Below are 17308 nucleotides of genomic sequence, written 5' to 3'. Positions count from 1 at the left end.
TTGTAGGACAGGAGTGGTATTTATACATTTTACACAGCTTATCTAATTAGCATAAAATAGATACAGCAGTCAACCAATAAGGAATCTCCACACTTAATGGCTCGCTTTTGTTACTTCACAAACCACTCCCTCTGGCATTTTGCCAGGCACCATGCAGACTTGTTTACAGACTCTAACATTTCTCTGGCAAAATACTAGGTGCCATCCTGACTTATTTACAGACCTTAACACCCTGGATTCAGACTGACTCAGAGGGTAAGAGCCAAATATTGGGATTTTTTGGCCCTTTTAATTTAACTTTAGTTTTAAAACTTAATCTTAAACATCCAGCAATATAAATTTTAACAGCCTTATATTAAGAGTACTGGGCTTTAATGTCTATAACTTTAAAATTATTTATCTTTTTTATTAATTGGTGTCTGTATTATCCTACCTATCTTGCAGGTGATGGCTTATTATCTTAAATTAACCCAGGTTGTGTTTTTAAAGCAACACCTCTGCAAAACACTAACAGGGAATCTTTAGATCATTTATAAGGAAATTACAAAACAAAATTAACAAGAGTAAAAACATATTTAGTTCGTGAAATAGCTACCTTGAATTTTGGCTGAGTTATACATTATATCCCCTGTTTGAGATCCTAGTAATCTTGACAGAGAAAAAACAACTTTTAAACATAACTTTAAGTGAACTAAAATCTGGCCTACTGCTTTCATAGTCATTCTCACATGTAGTCATATGGGACACAAAACCTATTCTCAGGTAAGGCAGGACTCTATAAATCTTAAGTGTTCTAGTTCTAAAGCTGGTCTTTGACTTTTAAATATCATTTTTACAAAGTTTACACAAATTGTTTGAGGTCACATGAATATTAGCTAACACCATAGTATATCACATTTAAAACATGAATTAAAGAAAGGATGAAAGTTTTTAACTTTTATGGAAATGTAGCAAAATACTCTGTGCTTTACAATATTAACCTTTACATAGATTAGGCTCTCATTAACTTAAAAATACATTTAAAATGTTCCCCAATGTAAAAAGTAACATAAAACTTTACATATCTTTTTAATAACAGGCAATTAAATCATATATATATGATATATATATATATATATATATATATATCATATATATATATTAAAATTACCATGCAACTTTAGAACACCAGCTTGATACTTTGACACTCCTTTAAAGCTTCTAGCTTACAGACCTGTATATGTGGAAGACATGAGCACATTAATAGCATCACAATTACATTGATGTTATTATATTAACCAAGTTTAGCTTTTAAAGAAATGACAGTACAGTAGTCTAAAATAACAGTTCTTATTTAACCAGTTGTTTAATTTTAAGATTACTTGCTCTAGAAATAAAACTTAATAAACACAATGTTATGGGTAAACTTATGTTTTAAGAAATCTTTGTCTTTTTAACATATGACTGATTGTAAAAACAAACTTATAGAGACCTTGGTAAATCAATCAGATATCTAAAAAAGTACTCATGAATGAGTAATCCCATATCAAATTTACTTTACTTATTTTATCAAAATATTAGACAACTGTATTGAATGGTGTTAGCCAATTTTTTCTTGTTGAAGGAAAGTCCTAGAACCAAGGCATCCTTGACATTTTATAGACATTAATATTTTATTAGTTTTTTGAACACCTAGAAAAACTTGTAAGCTTAAATTTAAAGATATTTATTTCTATCTGTTTACCCAATTTAAATTGAAACATTTAAGTAACGTGAATTAAAGATCTTTGGATCCATTTTTTAAAAATTTCTATGAGTGCTCCTTATATCTGTTAATTTGAATATCATATATATGAGATACAGATATATGCACATATAGACATACAACACATAACACAAGTGTGCACATATAACACAATAGTAAAGGCCTTGTGGCTTTTCACAGATGAAATTTCCATTGCAATGTTTTAAAAACTTCTTAGTTGATCAAAAATAGAACTGATCAGAAAAACATTAACCTAGGTATGTAGGATCAAAATCATGAGCTCAAAAAAAAAAATACAGAATCTAAGAAAAAGCAAGAGTCCTAGAAAAAAATGACGGCCAGTAATTAGTAAATACCATACAATTTACTTTTTGGTTTAGACTAGTTTGAGTTCAGGTAAAAGACAACTTTACTCTTTTTCCCTTGGGCCTCAGATCACTCTCCTACTGAGCTTGCAGGCTTCTTCCCTTTGCATTTCAAGTAAGTCCTGGCTGAGGTCTGGAAGGAGTAGGGAAAACTGCTATTCTGAGCAGACACCTCATGCCTAAGGCATTTTAACCATAAGTCATAATTTTCAGGTTTGGATGTTGAAAATTATGATACAAGTTTAAGATACAATTTACAAAATTTTATATCTTTACATCTTGTTTTGTCAAAGAAAAAATTTTTTCTACACTAGAGAAACTTGCTCACACACAACTGAAAATAGGATCTTACTTGATAATATAAAAGCTACCATCAGAAGAAATCCCTTCAGTATCATTAAACCACTTCCTTTGCTCTGAAGTTCCTACAGTACTATTAAGTTCCAAAAGAGAACCACACACTACCATCTATATATAAAATTAAGCTTTAAAAATTTCTAAGACTGTTGCTATTTAATGTCATTTTAATAAGCCAGACCAACATCCCAATCCAACACTTTCCTTTCCCAAGTCCGACACACTGAACGAAACAGATACCTTACTATGATTTATTATCCTTGTCCAAATTAATGCACTGGTACACAGTGACATCTTCCCAGTCTACCCAATTCAAAAATAGGTGAATAAAAACCTGAATGATTGGGAGTTACTTGCCAACTTGAAAGTAAAGTTCTTTAGTTTCCCATTCTAATTATTTAAGTTCTCTGGCATGAATTATCTGAAATCATAAACTAAACAATTACCTAAATCCAACTTTTAACTGAAAGATAGTGCAATGCTTAAAAAACCCATTCAGATACCAGATTGTTACAATAAAACATCATTTTTTAGATATACATTCAGCCAAGATCATCCCCAAGAAACAATCTATAATATCAACACATTACGGCATTCATTGTCCTTTTTTTTTTTAAGTAGACAGAGGTGGAGTAATCCTAACAGTGCAGGTAAGGAAGAGGGAGCTCCCCAAAGCAAAATGGCTTTGGCAGCTGCTGGGAGTCCCTCAGTCCCTTCTTTTACTTACAGGATTAGTTCCTCTGGTTTGGTCTGACCACAGGCACCAGGCACTCTCCATATCTCCTAGCTTTTCAGTAGTTAGCTCCCGAAAAGTTCATCTTACATCTTTGGCATCCAGTTGTTCAGAGTGCTAGATTCCCCAAGAAAGCAGAGGGGAGGCTCCTCCCTGGGGTATCAAAATTTGTAACTGAAAATTCGGTTCCTGTTCTTGAAGCCAATTAATGCCAATTTAATAATGAGGACAGGGTTCTGAGAAAAAGAAAAAGCGAGGTATCAAAGTTCTTAGATCTCCAGCAGGCATTTCCCTCTGCAGTGGGTGCACTCAAGCCAACTATAGGAAGAAAAGAAAATATTGCTTCCCTAATCTCGCTTAACAAAGGGGAGTAAAGTTTATCAAAGTTCTTTAAAACACAGCTAAAAGGGGTGAAAAAGGTGAGAACAGAAAAGCTGGCAGCTCTATTGACTTTTGGTCCCTTAACAGGAGAAGCATACTAGGGACATTTTTAGGCTAAAATGTAGCTAAATTTACCTCCACTCATCTAAGACAGATTGGAACTTGGGACTCTGCATCTGCCCAGAGTAAAACAATGCCAACACACTTAACAGAGACACAGACAAAAGGACACACAAAGACATAGATTCCCTTTTCAGATTGTCAAAAAAACAAAAGTGAGTGCTGGCCCAAGCCAACTGGGGCCTTCCCTTCAGACAAACGGATTGGGGGAGCATCCCCCTCAGATTGGGTCTGATGACCCCGATTGGGGATTAGTTCTCTTGCCAGGGTGTTGGTGTGGAGACAGACAGGAAAATAGAAATAAACACACATAACACAAAATTCGCAGTGTGGCCACAGAATTTGCAGCGCGTCGTGGATTGCTCCCCAGAAACTAAAGGCACAGGCGGACCACGGATCTGTCAGCTACAAAATACTTTACCAAATACTTCACAAAATACTTTACTACAGGCAATCCACTCAGAACCCAGAAAGGGGCTGGCGACATCTCCCACAAACCCCGTTGTCTTCCCTTCAGTGCATCCACCTGGACCTTTTGCCGACCACACAACACAGAACTAGAACCTGCATGCAACCAGAGTACAGAATCTTACACATCGGCAATGCCTTTACTTACTGGCCGGGTTTTTATCACCTCTTGATCGGGGTGTCTGGGTAGCCTTATTAGGGAGATTCCGGATGAGCTCCATATGTTATGCTTGAATTCAGGACCCCCAAAGACCACCAGAGACCCAAGATTGATGTAAGTAGAAAAGAAGTGTTTATTGAAATCTAGCTCGGTCCTCCGCATGCACACACAGCAACTGGTGATGCTGAGAGACCCTGAGCCCAGGGTTTGCAGCAGTTTTATACATTCTTTGGAGAAGGCAGGGACTTCACATACATCATAGCATCTCTTAGCAAATCATCACACACCTCGGGAAAATCAAATAACAACTCTAAATCATGATTAGCACATTCACTGGGTTGGGGTGATTGGTCAGTACAAAAGGGGTATTCATTTGAACTGATTGGTTTAAGCCAAGAGGGGTGTATGTGCTAAACTTACATGGTTTCCTAATATGTTATCAGCCACCATAAACTACTGGGAGGGTCATTTGGAATCCCAGGTATTTCCCCTCATGCTGATTGATGGCTGCTAGGGGGTTGTTATGGATCCCCACCCAGCCTGACTGAGTCAGGGACACCTCACGCAGCAGATCTCTCCTGTTATTTGTAGATAAACAACTTAGCAGGGTGGGAATGTGCCTAGGAGTGCTCTGTGGGTTTTTCCAAGGACAAAGGTGATGTCCCTTCCTTGGACAGGCTTTGCTCTGAGGTAGAGGCTGGTTTTTCACTTCAAAGCTGAGAGAGGAAGACGTGAGTGGGCAAGCAGCACTGGAGTTCCCTTTTAGAAGTCAGGTCGGTTTGAAGTCTGTTTGGGGAAGAACAGGTTGTAAGTCATCTGGGGATGGGTGCTTCTAGGAGAGAAACGAAAACCATGAGTAGTGAATAAACGTTGCAGCAGCTGGAACATGTCACTGTATGGTAGAAGTTCTCTCACCAGCAGGTGTGAGGGTTGAGAGGTCATCCCCATAACACGGTTGGAGAGAACAAGGCCTTTATTTGGGGAATATAGATCTTTAACATGCCCAGAGTTATCATGAATGTAAACATAACATTTTTAATTGTCATCTGATTTTGCAAAATCCTTTTATTAGTATGACCTCTGTGTCTAGTAGAGACCCCTTTAATTCTGTTACCTAGAGTTGGATAATCATACTAGCAAACACCAAGCCTCCCTGTGTAGGCAGGAACATCTGTAGGACTTAAACTAAAAACTACTGTGGTAGTTCCTCTTGATATTTTCTTTTGATAGTCAACAGGCATTCCTGCCTGGGAATCTCTTCTGTAGCCTCCAGTCTTACTTATTCTTGGGAGCTAACATAGGTGTATACCTTAATGTTATATTATTATTATTATTATTATTATTATTATTATTATTTAAAATGCCCAGGAATGGCTGTGTTTTGGTTCCAACTGTTTTGCTAGGTGTGTAAGATGAAACACTGAAACTGACTTTTGTTTCTATCTATTGTTAACATCAGCTAAGTTTCCATGGGAGTCACTTCTGGGGGATCTTTAGAGCAGCTTCTCATTTCTGCTAGTGCCATTTGTGCTAGGATGGGTCCAGGTCTTGTTTGACCATGTGGCTTCCCTTGGAAGCATCAGGGATTTCTCCCTTCTCTGGTGACCCTCCTCTTCATAGGAAAGCACTGATTGGCTTTCTGTTCTCCAGTGGTCTCATTAATCTCCCTGATCAGGAGGTTTATGTGGCCTAGAGATGCAAAGCTCTTTAGAAGTCCCCTATTCTCTGAATTCAGACTGACTTAAAGGGCAAGAGCCAATATTGGTTTTCTTGGCCCTTTTAATTTTAATTTTTAAGTCTTGATCTTAATCATCTAGTAACTCAGTCACACCAGTCTTAAATTAAAAGTACTGGACTTTACTTTAAGTAGGTGATGGCTTATTATCTTAGATTAACCCAGGTTGTGTGTTCTTAAAGCAACACCTCAGCAAAACATTAACAGGCAATCACTCTTTAGACCATTTATAAGGAAGCTACAAAATAAGATTAACAAGAGCAATAACATTTTTAGTTCATGTAATAGCTACCTTGAATTTTGGCTGCATTATACATTATATCTCCTGTTTGAGATCCTAGTAATCTTGACAAAAAACAACTTTTGAACACAACTTTAAATGAAATAAAATCTTGCCTACTGTGGAGTCATTCCAACATGTAGTGAGCTGGGACAGAACTTTATCTCAGCTAAGTTGGGGATCTTCATAAATCTTAAGTGTTCTAGTTCTGAAGCTGATCTTTGCTTCTTAAATATCATTTTACAAAGTTTACATAAATTGTTGTTTGAGATCATATGAATATTTGCTAACACAGTATGATATCACATTTAAAACATGAATTAAAAAAGGCTGAAAGCTTTTAACCATTTATTTTTCTTGTTGGTAATTGGACAGGTTTGGATGTTGAAAATTATGATACCTTATATTCTATTAATGTTGAGAACAAAGCTATCATGTTAAGTGCCTTACCGAGCAGGTCCATTATTTTGTGTGACCATTCCTAGGGCCTCAGCGACAAACAGGTCAAATTTTGCTCCATAGGTAGGTTGAGCACAGGGGCTCAAAATAAGGCCCATTTTAATGTCTTAAATGTTTCAAAACTTCTTCATAACTCAGAGGGAGAGTAAACTTTTTTGGTAAATTTATCCTTTAAAAGTAGGTGGCACTTTATAGATTCAGGATTTAGGGTGGTGTTTCTATTGTCTCCTTGAGTTTCTCATGAAAATAGCAGGTCTTTCCAGGGGAGCCTGAGTAATTTCAGAGACCTTGAAATAGTTAATGGGCTTTTGCTTGATCTTCCTGAGGGCTTCAAGGACCAATGTTTGGAAAAGTGTAATCTTCTAGGCATTCAGTTCATCATTTGGGTCCCAGTCAGAGTTGTTTCTGGGAATCACCTGTGCTCTAGATGAATAATTAGGATTGTTTGTAGATTGTGATGCTGGGGCATGGGCAAGATGTAGGTCCATCCCAAAATTCTTTAGCTACTTTCTTTAGGGTGGCCTCTGTTATGCTCGAATTTGGGACCCCCAAAAGACCACCAGAGACCAAGATCAATATAAGCAGCAAATAGGTGTTTATTGTGAGCTAGCTCAGCCCTCCATGTACACACAGCAACTGGTGACATTGAGAGGCCCCTAGCCCAGGGTTTGCAGAAGTTTTATACACTATTTGGGAAAGGCAGGGACTTCACATACATCATAGCATCTCTTAGCAAATCATCACACACCTCGGGAAAATCATAAAACAACTCTAAAATATGATTAGCACATTCACTGGCAGGAACAAGTTGGGTAGGGGTGATTGGCTAGTACAAGAGGGGGATTTGTTTGAACTGATTGGTTTAGGCCATGAGGGGTGTACATGCTGAACTACATGGTTTTCCCAACAACCACCATAAACTACTGGGAGGGTCATCTGACATCCAGGTATTTTCCCTGTCTCATGCTGATTGGTGGCTGCTAGGGGCTTGCTATGGGTCCCCCTCTATCCTGACTGAGTCAAGGACACCTGGTGCCACATATCTCTCCTGTTATTTGTAGATAAACAACTCTGAAGAGTGGGTATGTGCCTAGGAGTGCTCTGTGGGTCTTTCTAAGGACAAGGGTCATGCCCATTTCCTTGGATAGGCTTTGCTCTGATGTAGAGGCTGGTTTTTCAGCCTCCTTCTTATTGGAGGTTAAAGTTTGCTAAGTAATAATATAATATCTTTCCAGGTGAGGTCAAACACCTGGCATAAGTTTAGAAACATCCCAATATATTTATTTATTTATTTATTTTTAAAGAGAGAGTGAGAGAGGAGAGAGAGAGAGAGAGAGAGAGAGAGAGAGAGAGAGAGAGAATTTTTTTAATATTTATTTTTTAGTTATCGGCGGACACAACTTCATTGTACGTGGTGCTGAGAATCGAACCCCGCCGCACACATGCCAGGTGAGCGCGCTACCACTTGAGCCACATCCCCAGCCCCCAATATATTTATTTAAATCCACCGAAAATTTCTTATTTGTTTTAAGTTGGGAGGGTCCTCTTGATTTCTCTTCCTCAGAAGGTGATTCCTTAAGGCCTTCTCTCCTGATAGACACTGAGGTTAGGCTGACAGCACATGAAAATGTGGCACTTTCCTGATCATTTGTAATTTCTCAGGATGTCGGCTAGTGGTCAATCTACACACTGACTTGAGAGAGAAGCTCCCACCTGAGTGATGGAAATTTTAAGTTTTCTCCCTAAACAGAGAAAGCTTTTTTATCTGACATATTAGAGACATATCCCTAAACTTGAGCCTCATTATGATCCAGAAAACCCGTCTCTCATCACTTAGCTTTGCCAAAGTTATTTCTGGCCTCCTTTGACAAAATGCTAGGGTCCCAGTTTCCCATATGTCAGAGACCCTGGGAGGATTCAGACTTAAATGCATTACTGCTTTTCTCCTTGCCACTATAACTCCTAATTATGAAAAAAGAGGATAATTGTATGTGTGTTAACCTCTTGTGCCTAACTGCTGTCCTATAGACTAAAGGAACCTCCTGAGGGTAAGGGGAACATCTATTGGTTGTTAAGCACATAATCAACACCACTTTCTGGAGGAATTTATGGGAGGAGTTGGTTAAAATAGAGTGCCTCCCTCATTCAACTTTTTTTCTAAATACATTAAGTACATCTGGACAAAGGAACAGAAATGGGAGATTTTAAACTGGCTTGTGAAGGCTGACTCAGCAAACAAAGGGGACCTGGATGTTTTCTTACTAATCATTCGATGTCTTTCTTTCAGTTCTATAATCTTAATTGCTAGTATTTCTGATTGGCAAAGGAAGGGAGCATTCAGGAGGGAATGGATGCAGGGTTGGGAGTGTTGCATGCCCCGCAGAAGGCAAATGTAATTGGGGCTTTCCTTCAGTGCCATTCATCTATGGATCTCCTAGATACCATTTAGGGCTGTTGGGAGGGTGTTCAAGAGAAAGGAACCTTAGGAATACATCCCAGTGTAGCCCAGACCGGTATTCTGCAGTTGTCCCAAACTCCTTCCTCCACCTTCACACATCCAAGGCAGATCAGAACTAGGAACACTGTGTACTCATGCCAATTGCTCTCTGGGCCTGGACAGAAGAGCAGGAAGCAGCTTCTGCAGAACCCAACATGCCTGCTTTGTATTGAACAGGTGATTGAGAGCTGCCTAGGCTGGGAAACCTTTAAATGCATTAACTGCATTTAAATAGCCAATGAGTGCCCACCATCCTCCAAAATGAAAGAGACAGAAATATGCACCTCAAACAGATGTGGGGTGCATGGAGAGGAGCCTAACTCACTGTAGATCTCGGTGTAACCTCCAAATATAATTCTGCTGATTATAGGTGAGGAGTCCTGCTTTGCCACATGTTGAGATTTGGACATTAGAGAAACACGCTAAGGCATGCATATAAAGCAGGGTTTGTTTAGAAAGGGGTGACCTAGACTTCTCCTGGGAGGGAGACGGGGACCCAACTGGTATCATGGTATCCCAAGAAGCCAGATGTTCCGCACTTTTTATATGTCCCAGGATTCCTTTGTTCTCCGTCTTTCCCCCTTATCTTTCTCCTTCCTATGGACATGACTAGGCCCAGGAGTGCTGGGTGGGAGGGACAAAAGGTGAGAACCAGGTGAACTGAAGAGGAAGGGAAAGTGGAGTACACAAGGACATATTAACAACCTTAGAGCTCCCTGGAGGGAGGGGCAATTCCTGGGATAGATTATCCTGGCAACAGGATGAAGCAGGGGCATGTTCTACATAAGATCCCTCATCGGGGGATGGGGATGTGGCTCAAGCAGTAGCGGGCATGCCTGGCATGGGCGCGGCTCTGGGGTCCACCCTCAGCACCACATACAAATAAAATAAAGATGTTGTGTCCACCAAAAACTAAAAAATAAATATATAATAATAATAATAATAATAATAATAATAATAATAATAAGAAGAAGAAGAAGAAGAAGAAGAAGAAGAAGAGATCCTCAGGGGACAGTCTACATTTTCCCAGACTCACTCAAAATTGGCCTCCTAGATCTGACCTGACTTGATTTACTGTCTACACTGAGTGCCTGTCTAATTCTGGCTTCAACAGAAGTGCATGTGTTGGGAGGTCCCTCATTGGCTCTATCTGTGACTTAACTGTAAAGCCTTAGAGATTCCAAGTGCCTGATAGTAAATCTTTTGAAGTGTGTCAAGGGCTCCTCTGGGGGTGTATTAGAACTTGATTGTAAATCTTTCTAAGTGTTTCAGGTGCGTGATTGAAAGGCCCAAAGGTGTATAAAGTGACCTTGAGCCTAAGGAGGCCTTGTTCCAGACCCAATAGAGCTCCCATAAGTGGATACTGAGGAGGCTCTGGAGGCTGGAATTATGTGGAGGAGAGTGACTGACTTGTGTTTTTGTATTGTCCTATTTGTTGTTTTCTATGGTTTGTTCCCCTGTTGTCTGTTTAGGTTAATCTCCATTTCAGTTTGCTTGTAAATTTTTTCCCCCAAAAAGAGAAGCTGAGGTCAGGCTGCCCAGGTCCTCTGTACTCCTGAGATGTGTCCCTGTCTTGAACCCAAGTGGAGCTTTACCTGTGAGAAAAGAGCAGATGGTTTCAGGGGAGCAGGAAGGCTGTCAGGGGAGGAGCCCACCCTCCTGATCCCAGCCCTGCCTCCTCCAAGCCCTTCCTCCCTGCATCTGGGAGGATTTTGGAGTGGCAAGAATGTGCCCAGCATGCAAGAGGCCCAGGTTCACCTCCCAGCCCTGAAGGAGAAGCCCTCAGTGATGACTGAACAGAGCCCAGGGCTGAGGATGGGGTTCCCCACATCCAGGAGAAGAGCCCCTTTGTTCTCAGGGCAAGTTCTTCTCTTTAATCTCTGTGAGATTTGGGGGCTACAGACTGAGAAGGAGAGGGGGGAGCAGGGTCTCAGGAGGGAAGGGGGCTTCCTGCTGTGTGCCCACTGCTCTCCTCCACCCTCTGCCCTGCTTGTCCTCCTGACTGTCCAGCCAATGCCTGTGGACAGCAGTGGGTTGGAATCTGTCCTGAGCTCTTCCCCTCACCTGACCTGCCCTCTGGTCTCCACCAGGAGAGGACAGGATGGAGGTGCTGGGCCAGGTGGGAGTTCTGGAGCAGAGGCAGCTCTCAGCTGCAGCCTGAGGCTGACAGCCCCTAAGTGCACCCAGAGCAGCAGAGCCAGGCTGACAGCAGACAGGACGGCATGCAGGACAGGCTGGGTGAGGGATGAGGCCCAGTCCTCTTCCCTGTGCAGCATCACTGCAGTGAGACCTGCCTTGCCCACAGCCCAGCATTTGGAGAAAATAGTGGACACTGTCTTTAGTGAGGTGGGATCACTGAGAGGGCAGGTGTAGTTGCTGACCTCCTGATGAGGTTCAGGAATTGATCTCCTGCCTAACTGAGTGAGCACAGCACACTAATAAGACATGTGGGCTTCTCTCCTTATTCCCTGTGGTTTTTTGACCATGAACTCCCTGCAAACACTGAGCCTGCAGCTCCCACCTCCCTCCTTGTCCTGTGGTGGCTCAGGTAAGACTTGCTGTTCTCCATATTTTCACCACCAGGAAAGCCATGTGTTTCACTGGGTGAAGTTTCCACATCCTGCAAATAATCTTTTTTGAAAGCTCTTCTTGCAGGCAGACCAAAGAGGAGAGATCTTCAGATGACTCCACCTCCTGATCTGGGGAACCTGGAGCCCTCTATGTGACAGAATTCCCCAGCTCACCTGTTCCTGGTGTCAGCCACTTGGCTCCACATGACAGGACTTCCCATGGCCCTACCTGAGGTCACATGTACACTGACTGTATTGACAATCAGCCTCACTTGATGCAAGAACTCCTATAAGCAAGAGTTCATGGATTTTGAAAGGCCAAGGTTCATCGTTGGAGATTAAAATGCACACACAGAGATAGCAGTGGCAAAGATGAAGCACATATTGCAAGCTGCTGTTAGCCTATATAGAAAGTGAGAGTCAGTTATCTTAAAGCAGGAAGCTCCTGGGGCCAATCATAGTAAAGGTCAGGTCATCACCTATGGTGCACGCACGTCCACCCTGCATAAGATTCATGGGGGACACAAACTGTCCATGAGTACGGAAGACAGGAGGACCAATTGGAAGGTTTTTAAAACAACTTGTTATCCGCCCACTCCCACTGACAACTTGCCTGCCACCAGGATGCATTAGGGGCCCCTTATCTGAAAGGCCTAGGGAGTTCTTGTTATCTGCCCACTGGCAATTTGCCTGCTGCTATGTCTGAAAGGCCCGAGAAGTTCTCAGGGAGACTCCCAACATTCCCCTTTTTTTTATTATTATATGGAAAGGGATGTTGATTTGTTCTCGCTACTTCCTGCTGAGTGGGGGCATCGCCAGGGAAGGGGTCTGAAGGAGAGAATTTAGGAGTCCCCTCAAGAGAGCTGTAAAGATTGGTATAAGGTCAGATGTGATGTCACAAAATGTTCCCTGTAGCCAAAGGTCCATTATCACTTCAGTCCAGTCGGTATAAGTCTCTACTGTGGGTTCCATCCAGGCATCATCAGATGTCGCTCTCAAGAAGGTGTCCCAGGAATCTTTGAAGTGTTTTTCAGCATTGTGAGGGATGTTCTCTGGAGAAGGTGGTTGATTCATCTGTGGTCAGAAGCTGAAAATTTCTAAGTAGAAGCTGGTTAAAAGTTTGGTTAGAGATTTTACCTACTTGAGTTTGAATAAACTTTATAAAACATGGTAAAAATAGACAAATTAAAAAGATTACACATAGCGGTCCAAGGATAGGCCATACCCATGCCAGAAGGGAGTGGACATTAAGGAATAGAAAAGGTTTTGACTTTTTGGGGTCCTTAGGGTGGCTGCCAGGTCAGTGAGCTTAACAACATTGTCTTCTACAAGACCCAACTCATTGATATAATAACAGCATTCTTCCCTAAGGGAAAGATAGGTTCCGCCCTTTTCGGTGGTGAGTAAATCTAGGGCCCTGTGATTCTGAAGGGTGACTTGTGCCAATGAGGTGACTTGTTTTTGTAAGGATGTTAGAGATTCTGCTGTGGAAGTAAGTGCTCCTTCAAGTTTTGAATTAATGTCCTTGATAGCCCATAGGGAATAACTTAAGGTTCCCCGATAATCCTGTGCTTGCCGCTGAGGCCGTTAATGAAATGCCTATCACTAACGGAGGGAATGCAGCACGTTTTCCACGTTTTAGAGGGTTAAGGATGGATTTCACTTCAGAGTTGCTATAGAGAGTGAGCTGTGGAACTATAGTCACTAATAAACATGGGCTAGACATGTTGAAGAGTATAATGGCACTGAGAGTGCCATTGCACCAGAAGAAGAGACCTGGTGGGAATAAGTGGTGTGGTTGATGGTTAGGTTACAGTGGCAAAAGCCTGCCAGAAGGGAGTTGGGAGTCACAGATCCCAGAAGGCAAACCCGAGGAATTATGATGTGGTTATTTTCCTCAAGTTCCCATAAAGGAACATTCTGCAGGGGTTTAATAGGATCCTTTTTGTAGGATGAGTTGGGCAAGCTGGAAACATCCATGCTGGAAACTTTAATTGGAACTACAGCAAGTAAGGGCCATGCTAGGGAAGCACACAGAAAGCAATTTGCTGGACTTGCAGAGGGGAACGTTTGATTTAGGTAGGACAATGTGTCAGTGATGACCTGTAACCAGATATAGATCGGTGAAGCCTGAGAGTCAGAAGTGTGTTGGCTTTATAGGGATGCATGCAGCCATTGTCCTGAGTGTTTTATGTTGGTTGAGACAAGAGAGACTGGGGAATCTATGGAAACATATTCCCGGGTAATGGATAAGGAACCCAGGGAGTGGAGGCACCAAAATAAAAAGAAGCTTTTACTCCTGCTGCCCAGTGTGGGTTTCCAGGGTCTGGGATGGTCATCTTATATTGGTGGGAGGCAGACTCAAGTTTAAATCTTTCTATATTTAATTGCCCTGAATATGTATCATGAATTCTGCATGACCAATAGGGGCAGCCTCCGTAGGTTTCCAGGCACTGTTTGCAGTAATCCTTATTTTGGTCATATAAAAAACATAAGTAAGGGTGGCTGGCATGTTTAATGAGCTCAGAGGAAGAGGAAGAGAGTACTATATAGATGTCTGAGGAGCACCCTGTTCAGGGACATTCAGAAGTGGTAGCCAAGCGGGTGGTCCTGGTGTTTTTTGTGGTATGTTTCTCTCACCTTGAATCTCCAGACATATGATGGTGAAGGCGTTACCCTTGGGGTGAGGATGAGGATGAGGATCAGAAAGTTAAGGTACATTTTCGGATATGTTCTCAGCTATGGGTGTAAGGGCAGAAACATGAGAGAGATGAATTTTTAAAGGGTCAGTAGTGTGGAGAGAGTAAGAGTATGTAGGTGTGTATTCTTGCAAGTTCTCTGGTCCAATATTGCCAGAATCAGTTTCCCGGATGCATGGTTTGAGCCTGGAAATGTGAATCCATGGAGTTAATTGATTATTTGTGAGTTTGGGTTTTGCTGCCGAGGGAGTGCACATGATGACCGAGGTGGGCCCTCCCATTTGGGATGCAGTTGGGGTCTTTCACCTGGGGAGCAGTAATATACCTGTTGGCCAGGTGTTAGGGTGAGGGGGCTTTGTGTAATGGTTGGGTCAAGTAAAAGCCAGTCATGGTATTTCCAAAGTTCAGAGCATAGATGGAAAAGGAGAGGTAGAGCGTAGGAATCAGGTATAGGTAATTGTTCAGTCTGTATTCCGAGGGGTAAGAATGAATGGCCGTACATAACCTCAAATGGGGAAAGGTTGGATGGTTTCTGTGGTAAAGCCCTGAGATGCAACAGGGCTAAGGGGAGGACCTTCGTCCAGTTTAAGCTTAATTCCATGGTGAACTTGGTGAGGTTTCTTTGAAGACCGATTAGTTCTTTCAACTTTCCCTGAAGCTTGGGGGCGGTACGGGCAATGGAAATGCCAAGGGAGTGATAGTGCTCTAGCTAGTCCCTGAGTTATCTGTGAGATAGATCCTGGGCCATTATCTGATTGGATGGAAGTGGGCATCCCGAAACGAGGGATTATGTCAGATATCAACCGATCCACAACTGTGGATGCCCGCTTATTGGATGTGGGAAATGCCTCTATCTACCCCGAGAATGTGACAACCAGTACTAAGAGATATTTGATGTCTTTACCCTGGGCATCTTTGTGAAATCAATTTGCCAATCAGCTCCCGGGGTGTGACTATGGGCCTGATGAGAAGGATAGGATCTGGATTTTAAGGGTGTTTTGGTATTGGTTCTCTGGCAGATCTGGCATGTGGATGTAACCTGTTGCAGAAAGGTCCAATCATCGGAGGAAAGAGGGAAAAAAGACTGAAGAAAAGTTGATAAGCTCTGGGGGCTAGAATGGAGCAGTGAATGGAAAAATCTAATGAGCTGGTGAGGGTCAGGAGGTCGCTCCTTAGAGGAAAGATGGAGTAATGAGGAAGAGGATGTGGACTGTAGGGCGGCTGACCTGGTCAGCTTTAGAGTTGCCCACTGTGGCAGGAAAAGAGTCGGTCTGATGGGCTTTATAGTGGACTATTCCCAGCTGCAAAGGCTGTGTGGAAGCTCGTAGAAGATTATAAATAAGGCTGGCATTTATAATAGCAGTTCCTTTAGTAGTTAGGAGTCCCCTCTCCTTCCAGAGAGCTGCTTGAAAAAACAGTATATGAAAGACATATTTGGAATCAGTGTATAGAGAAAGCTTTTTCCCTCTTGCTAGTTCACATGCTCTTGAGGCAGCTATCAGTTCTGCTTGTTGGTTGGTTGTGTTGGGATTGAGGCAATGAATGGCACAGGAAGGCACCGGTCTGTGTGTTCCCTTAGGAGTTTGTGTAGAAGTGTGAGATAGGGCAGGTAGGACACAGGGGGAGGAGGAGTGATTGAAAAGCTTTGGGTGGTTAAGAAAGGGCACCCATAGAGCTGCTCAAAGGGGCTAAGGCCTGAGGTGGCCCCTGGGGCTGCCTGAATTCAGGTGAGGGCCAACGGCAGGAGATTGGGCCAGAAGAGCCTGAGCTCAATAGCAAGTTTAGTGAGATGATCCTTGAGAATGCCATTAGGCCTCTCAACCTTACCCAAGGATTGGGGTTGTTGGGGGATGTGGAGCCACCAAGTGATGTTGGGGCCTTTGGAGACTATTGAACAGCCTGAGAAGTGAAGGCCAGACTGTTGTCTGACTGGGTGGAGGCGGGAAGTTCGAACCTGGGAATGATCCCCTCAATGAGGATGGAGGCAACAGTGTCAGCAGTTTCCCTGGATGTAGGGAAGGCTTCTAACCAACCTGAAAAAATATCAACCAAAGTAAATAGGTAGCGAAGATTTCTGTGCCCAGGCACATGAGTGAAGTTGATCTCCCAGTCTTCTCCTGGTTGGTGGCTCCTCATCTGAGGTGTGGGAGTTTAGGTTTGATGCTTCCTTGTGGGGATACTGTAGAGCAGACAGAATAAGCAGAGTAGTCCTGCTAGAGAGTAGTTCTCATTCCTAGTTAGTGAAAGAGGGGTGGGAAAACTGGAAAAAAGGGTTAGAGAGGGTTTTAGATGGGCACAGAGTCTCTGGAGCCAGAGGAGTTGGTCAGGAGTCATAGGTCTCCGTCTTGGGCACCAGGGCTGGTAGTCTTAAAGAAGTAGTTGATTGAATGACTGGTTGGTGAATTTGTGTATCTGATCTTGCATGAACTTCTGTAGGCAATTTAGCAGATGTGGTCCTATTAGTGGTCCTATTAGAAGAAACATAAAGAGGACTAATAGGGGTCCTGTGAGGGGGAGGAGCCAAGGCCATACTTGACTGAACATTCCCCATGGAGACTGTTGGCTAGTTGATGTCTCCTTTTTTCTAGCTGTTCTTGTCTTTCATTACTCCTAGGAATGACTTTTTGGCTTAACTGTTTTTGGTAGGTGTTTAAGATCAAGCAGGTCAAAATTGACTTTGTTTCTATCTATTGTTAAGAGTCAGCAGAGTTTCCATAGGGGTCGCTCATGGGGGAACTTG

Source organism: Callospermophilus lateralis, chromosome 3, assembly GCF_048772815.1.
Source record: "Callospermophilus lateralis isolate mCalLat2 chromosome 3, mCalLat2.hap1, whole genome shotgun sequence".
NCBI lineage: Eukaryota > Metazoa > Chordata > Mammalia > Rodentia > Sciuridae > Callospermophilus > Callospermophilus lateralis.
The sequence above is the reverse complement of the archived record's forward strand: the minus strand, read 5'-3'. Positions refer to the sequence as shown.